The sequence below is a fragment of the Pieris rapae genome, chromosome 2 (genome assembly GCF_905147795.1).
Source record: "Pieris rapae chromosome 2, ilPieRapa1.1, whole genome shotgun sequence".
NCBI classification, from domain to species: Eukaryota; Metazoa; Arthropoda; class Insecta; order Lepidoptera; family Pieridae; genus Pieris; species Pieris rapae.
In genome coordinates, this window is record NC_059510.1 from 811,426 (window position 1) to 818,012 (window position 6,587).

The window sequence follows — 6,587 nt, forward strand, 5'->3', positions numbered from 1 at the left end:
TTGGTTGCAATATTACTAATACTATTGTGGAAGGTAGTTGCAAAATTATTTGCAATATCTTTACATGTAATATTTTGATTTTCAAATGAGTTCTGTATAGCTACGTCAATAGAAGCTTTAGTTTTTCCTGTTAATTGGTTTAAAATAGCCCAATAATAGATTTTTCGATGTAGCTTATACGGTTTAGAAAACATTAAAATTGACGTTATATACATCATAAAAATTATATTTGAATTACATATAACATATATCAGAGCTTATGTTATTATATCTAGGTAACACTGAAAGTTTTAAGAAAATAAAAAAGGCTAGGCTTAATGTAGAAAGTTACCAATACTTTTATTCTTTTTCACTACAGATCGTCGCATTCGATGGGGTCTTCTTTATTTTCGTACGCTTTCACAGCGTCTTCAGGGTTCGTAAAGCGAACACCACGAATTTTATCTCTTGGGAAAATGAAAGTCGCAGGGCGCCAGGTCAGGACTGCATGGCGGATAACCCATCATCATCTCGACAGCTGCCATAGGCAACAATTCTTCAGTCCGTTTTTAGAGTGCGCTGTAAATTGAAATACGAAAAAGTTTTCATTAGCTGTTTCTAACTGGCCAGTTTTAAACGTTTTCAGTGTTACCCGTATCGGAGCTCGCAAAATAACAACGTCAAAGTCTAATCAATTTATACCATTTAATACTTGTATTTTATAAGTCTTGGCAAGATTACTAGGTCCACAATTTTACAAACTATTTGATAGTATGAAGTAAATAATCGACAACAGCATTCATAAGAACGAGTTTCAAAAATTAGTTTAAGTTATGATAAATTATATTTATTAATAATAATGGTTATGGAGTCACTTTTATTATCGACAATATTAATAGTCGTTAAATTATAGATTTAGCAACATTGACAAATGAAATAAACCATAAGCAGTAACGGTTTTAAACTTATTTGTATGACAACTTACAAAAGTAGATTTACAAAAATGTTTTCATAAATTTTAGTAAATACAAGATAAAATTGTATTTACTGAAATTAAAAAAAAACGTAAAAAAACCATTTTGTATTCCAAAGCGATACAACGATTATAGCAAACGTTAAGTTATTCGATATCATTTTCATAGTAAGATATGACTTAACCTCAAAATAGTCTTCAGTTTCGGCGATTACCTCTTCATCAGCGCTAAATTTCTGTCGAACAGAAGAACAGTACGACAGTTGATACACCTGTCATTTGAAGGTTTGGGCTAACTTAAAATCATATGAACTTAAGACTATCGCCATCTATGGGTTAGCCTACGAACATTTCAGCCCCCCGAATAAGTGCCTCCGTTAAAGATTTTAATGGTGCTCTAACAATACCTTTGTCAGGACATAGTAAATACCTACTACTTGATAAAACGATAGAAGAACTAAAAACATGCTACAATTATTGGGAGACAGCAATATCAAAACGTGGGTTAATTTTATTTCAATGTAATAAAATCATTAGTCACGAAACTAGTGGACTCCAAAGCTTCATTAAACGGTAATTAATTGCTCTTAAACGGAAAAGGAACTTTGAATAAGTCGCAAAATAAACTCAGTTTAAACAATTTGCAAAAGGAAATAAAGTCTACGTTGAATGATATTTTCTAGGAAAAAATGCCGCGTCAAAGCGGAGCGGAAATTTCAAAACGGTAGCTCTAAGATAAAATTTACATAAGACCAGAGCTCGAAAAATTACGATCTCTTTGCTGTTTGTGTATATTTGTACTGTAATGAATCGGCATTCTTAAATAAGTGTTAGTAACACATGTTGTCACACAAATGTGTGAGTGAGTGAATGAGTGAGTTAGTGGGTGAATGAATAAAATGTGTAATTACATACTAGGTCTCAGAAGCAGCTCTAACAGTGCATAGGGTGTGTTCATAAGTCAGTCCTTTAGTCGTGTTTTACGATTGTAGGCGGTGAGCGGGTAGATATTAAGAAGCCTATTTTTATTATAAATATAGTTTGTTTGCATATTGCGTCTGGCGCAGTCGGTCCTTATATATACGTACATCTAAAAATAAAGTATCCTTTTTAAATTTGTTTTAATGTTTTTATTAATTATTATCATTACTATAGGTTAAGACTATTGTAAATACTATATATGTATTTGTACGTTAATGTATTATAATTAATATCATCAATAATCATATAAAAAGAAGCTCCTCGAATTATATACGTCAACCGAGAGTATGACAATATCGAGTATCTCGAAATCAGGTTAATGCAGATTGATAGGCTTTTATCAAATTATATTTCAACTATGAAAATAGATCGAGAAAATAAGAATACACGAATCGCCCATTAGAGGCACAGACCAGGCTACTAATGAGAACTAATTGACAATTGCGGGGCACTGAAGCCCTCTCGAAAATTCGGCTTGCTTTGCAAAATCTAGACCACAATTCTGTATCACTGCTTGTAAATACAAATGAACATTAATTTAATAGTTTAGTGCCGCTTCGACGTTATAGATCAAAGTTTTCTCTCAAATTTCTGCAACATAAGGTGTATAACATATGAATAATAATTCATCAAACTTAATTTAAGATAGTAAATAATATCATACATACAGAATGATTGTAAATCAAATAGAGAAAATAAATTAGGTATCTCGTTGTGGCATGTACGCTGTACGTGAGTCGACTGGCTTACCCAACACAATTCAACAAAGTAAATTGGGACTCCTAGTTAGTTTTGTAAAGGAGGCCCTTGGAGAACGATTTTTCAAACTAGCTGGGGCTTACAGTGATTTAGCTGTGGGAGTGATTGCCCGTCTTGTTACGAATTCTTCAGCTATGAATATTATATTGCTTTCTCGGAACAGCACGTGTACGCAAATGTTATTTTGCCTAAAAAATATTTCTTGAAGAACTTCGCTTGCCACCGAGAAAGATATTATCTCCTTTATGTGCTTTTTTATCAATTGTTCAATCTGTGTTGATTTTTAATTAAATAATGGGAGAGACACTCTTTAGGTATAATTATTTATTGTCGTTCATAAGTGAACATTTCTCAACTAGACCAGTTCTCAACTAGAAATATTCATATTTATTACTGTTAGTAGTTAATATGAACTACTAGAAATATTCATATTTGCAGGGTTTTGAGAAAGTAGCAGGACTTTATAGTAGAAAATATATTATGTCAGCCACAAAGTTCAAAGGGAGCTGATACGATCGCCCCTGCTTCCCTTTCAATTTACGTAATGCAGTTTTGAAAAATAACGTGTGAATCGAGATCAAAGGTAATGTTATCTCGGGTAGATAACTCTGCCGTGATTAGTTTTGCCAATCTTAAGGTAAATTGAATATGGGCGAGGGAGAAATAATAAAATAATAAAAATGAAAAGAGAAAATATACAATTTCTTAAAAGTACGTCGTACTGATTTGACTCTTAGTGTGTAGTATCAATCGATACTTAAAGAACTACGGATTATGAAACTTAATGTCCCATATAACAAATATCATCGGACATTAAGGCAGGATACGAAATTCCACCCGTATAACCTCGACGTCCGTCGTTCCACAACTGAGCATTTTTTAAGGCAGTTTTTGGTACTATGTGGAACCAGCTGCCCACTGAAGTGTTCTCGAAGCAATTCGAATTAGAGTCTTTCAATAAAAGAGCGTTTCAATTTTAAAAATGCCGGCAATGCTCTCGTGAGTTCTCAGTTCTAATTGCATTGAGTGTCCATGGGGGGGCAGTGTCACTTAACAGATGAGAATCCTGCCCGTTTGATCCTTATAAAAGAAACTAGTTTTTTGAAAAATATTTAATATATCATGCCTTGAGTAAGCTTTAAATCGCAATGAACAACCTGACTGGTACCAGCCTTGGCTAGTACAATAATACTAGCTAACTATTACATAACAATTTGATTACAAGTATTGTCTGGACGTAGCCTCACTGGGTTTTTATCAGCGAACCAGTTTCATAAAAAGTGTCCTATTTCTCTTAAAAAATAAACTTAAAAAATAAAGGTAAATATTAAAAATAATTTGTACACCTAAATAACATTCTCATCTTCTGATTGCGCTTTATCGATAAATTTAAAATAATAGACAACGATGTATCATTGAAAATGCCAAAACACACAAAGTATTTAAGAATCTCCAGAGATAAGCCATGAGACCCGCTTCCTGATCCTTTTCGATTAGCAGGGAACCATTAACGTCCTTTAAATCTCTCTTATTTAAGGGATTTCTCTACTTAAACATGTAAATGTCGGCTTTAAGGTTTTGTAACATTATTCTTATATAAAATACAAATAAGAATATGTCTTACATTTATTATATTATATATAATGCAATCCTACAGCTAACATAAATTAACATAACAGAAAACAATGACTAACATTAAAAAAAAAAAATTACTAAAATGTATTGTTAAAAGAAGAATATATGTACTGGCAGGGTTCCTTTGAATAGCTAGACTAACTCTTTGCCCGAGGTAGCTGCCAATTCTTCTGTCTCCTGTGATGTCGACTAACCATGAATTTAGTTGCCAGAAGAGAAAGTTAATATAAAAACGTAACATATTGAGATTGAGGTCTGGGCCTCAATCTTTAAGCATCTTTGTCGCCAATTGTTTTTTCATAAGGCAAGTCTCAGCGCTCTGTGCCTGAAAAACACCGTCCACTTGCCTACGGCAAATATCAAGAAAAATTATCTACTATATGCAACTTTACATAAATTGGTTAATAAACGCTAAATTAGATAAAGTTTAACAAAAAGCTTTTATTATCATATACATAAATACAAATAATACAATTATTTCATTTTACTTCTAAGATTATTACAGAATTTCATCAATTGTAATATAATTATTACTATCTTTTTTATCGTCGAATCTCTTTGAATCAACCGTGGAAGGGACAAGAAAAAGATGGCGCGTAACCGAAAAATGTGTCGGTAAATTTTATGCAACGCCGATAAAGAAGTTTCACTTCAATGCGCACATAGACACAAAAGGTCCTTACTTCTTTCCATTCGTACCTCGAGCTAAAATCTAGTAGACGTTACGGAAACGACATATATAATATCCACCAAAGGAATTGTTTCATGTGTATGCCAGCTTCTCTAGAAACAGGAATTAGAACAGGGGAAAATTGGCAGGACGCTCACCGCAAGTTCGTTGCCGGCTTTAAAGAATGGGACTCCCTTTTCTTCCAGGACCCTTAGTCGAATTGGTTCGGAAATACTTCGCTTGGAGCTGGTTCCACAAAGTGATCACGCTGTTAACGTGAGATTATTATTATATAGATTAAGATTGAAGGATTATGTCTATTTAGAGAAAATTTAACATAATTATGGTAGATAATAATGTAATCAAAAATTTTAATTCAGAATCTCAATACAATAAGGGACAATACAGCGGTAACAATAGGCGAGAAAATTCAACCTTATCAGTTTCCACCTCAATATTGTAATTAGGCAGAGTAATAAAACTTTGACAATTAAATGTGAACCAGTGGAGTCGCGAGATAAGAACTTGTCCCGACAGGGGCTCTTTTGCTATTAACGGGGAACTGATGCTTTTTATATATTAATGGGGCCCTAGAATGGGGCCCCTAAAGTATCTCTCCAGTACTTTATAACATACCAACATTGCAGTAAACGGAAGGATTTAGTAAATAAAGTCTCAAATTATCTAATTATATTTTAAAGGCCGTTAACTCATATGCGAACCTGTTGACAATGTGCGACCATGGGCGGCGATATCATTTTACATCTTCCTGCACGTTTGCTCCATTTCTTAATGTTAGTAAATAAGAAAATATCGTGTATACCAAATTTTATTTATTCTTTATTTTTTTTACTTTTTATATTATATTCTTTATTTACTTAAAAACTTATATTTTTTTTTCATCCAAAAACTTGTAAAATCAGTATTAATTACAGTTCTACTACTAAAACTAATACTGTAAACTTTACGATAATTGGGGCCTCAAAATCGTAATTTCGTCCCCGTGTTTGAGGCTGATAGGAATTCTCTTGACATTAGAGTATTACTGCGACTTAGACGGACTTTCTGACCGTTTGCTTCGATGGCACTCTGAGGCCTGTAATGAAAACGCATCGCTGAGTTTGAAGAGCCATTTGAGGTCTTACACAAATTAGTAATGGCCTATTTCTTCATGGAACTGTAGTTTGAATTCTTAGTATATATTGGATTAAATATTGTGTTCTAACTAAATATTACTGCAATGCATAAGTGAGTAAAAATAAATTCGTTTCATAAATATGAAATACTTAAGATATGAATATTGATTAAAACTTTAAAATTTATTTATTTTAGTACTATTAGGTTGTTAATAGTTTATATGAGCAGGCCATTTCATAAGCATCTATTTGTCCTAGGCGCGACAGTCAGATCTTGTTCAGAGGCTCTCGGTGCAGACGAATCAATCACCCACGAATTCCTGGAATGCGTTATGGCTTCCCAACGAACAGAAATCCTCTGAACTGTGAGGTTATGAAGCCTGCAAAGTGCGCAGGAGTTTCGCTGGGAGTAGGCTTAATTTGCCAGGACTGTACGAACAATAGACCAAATGAG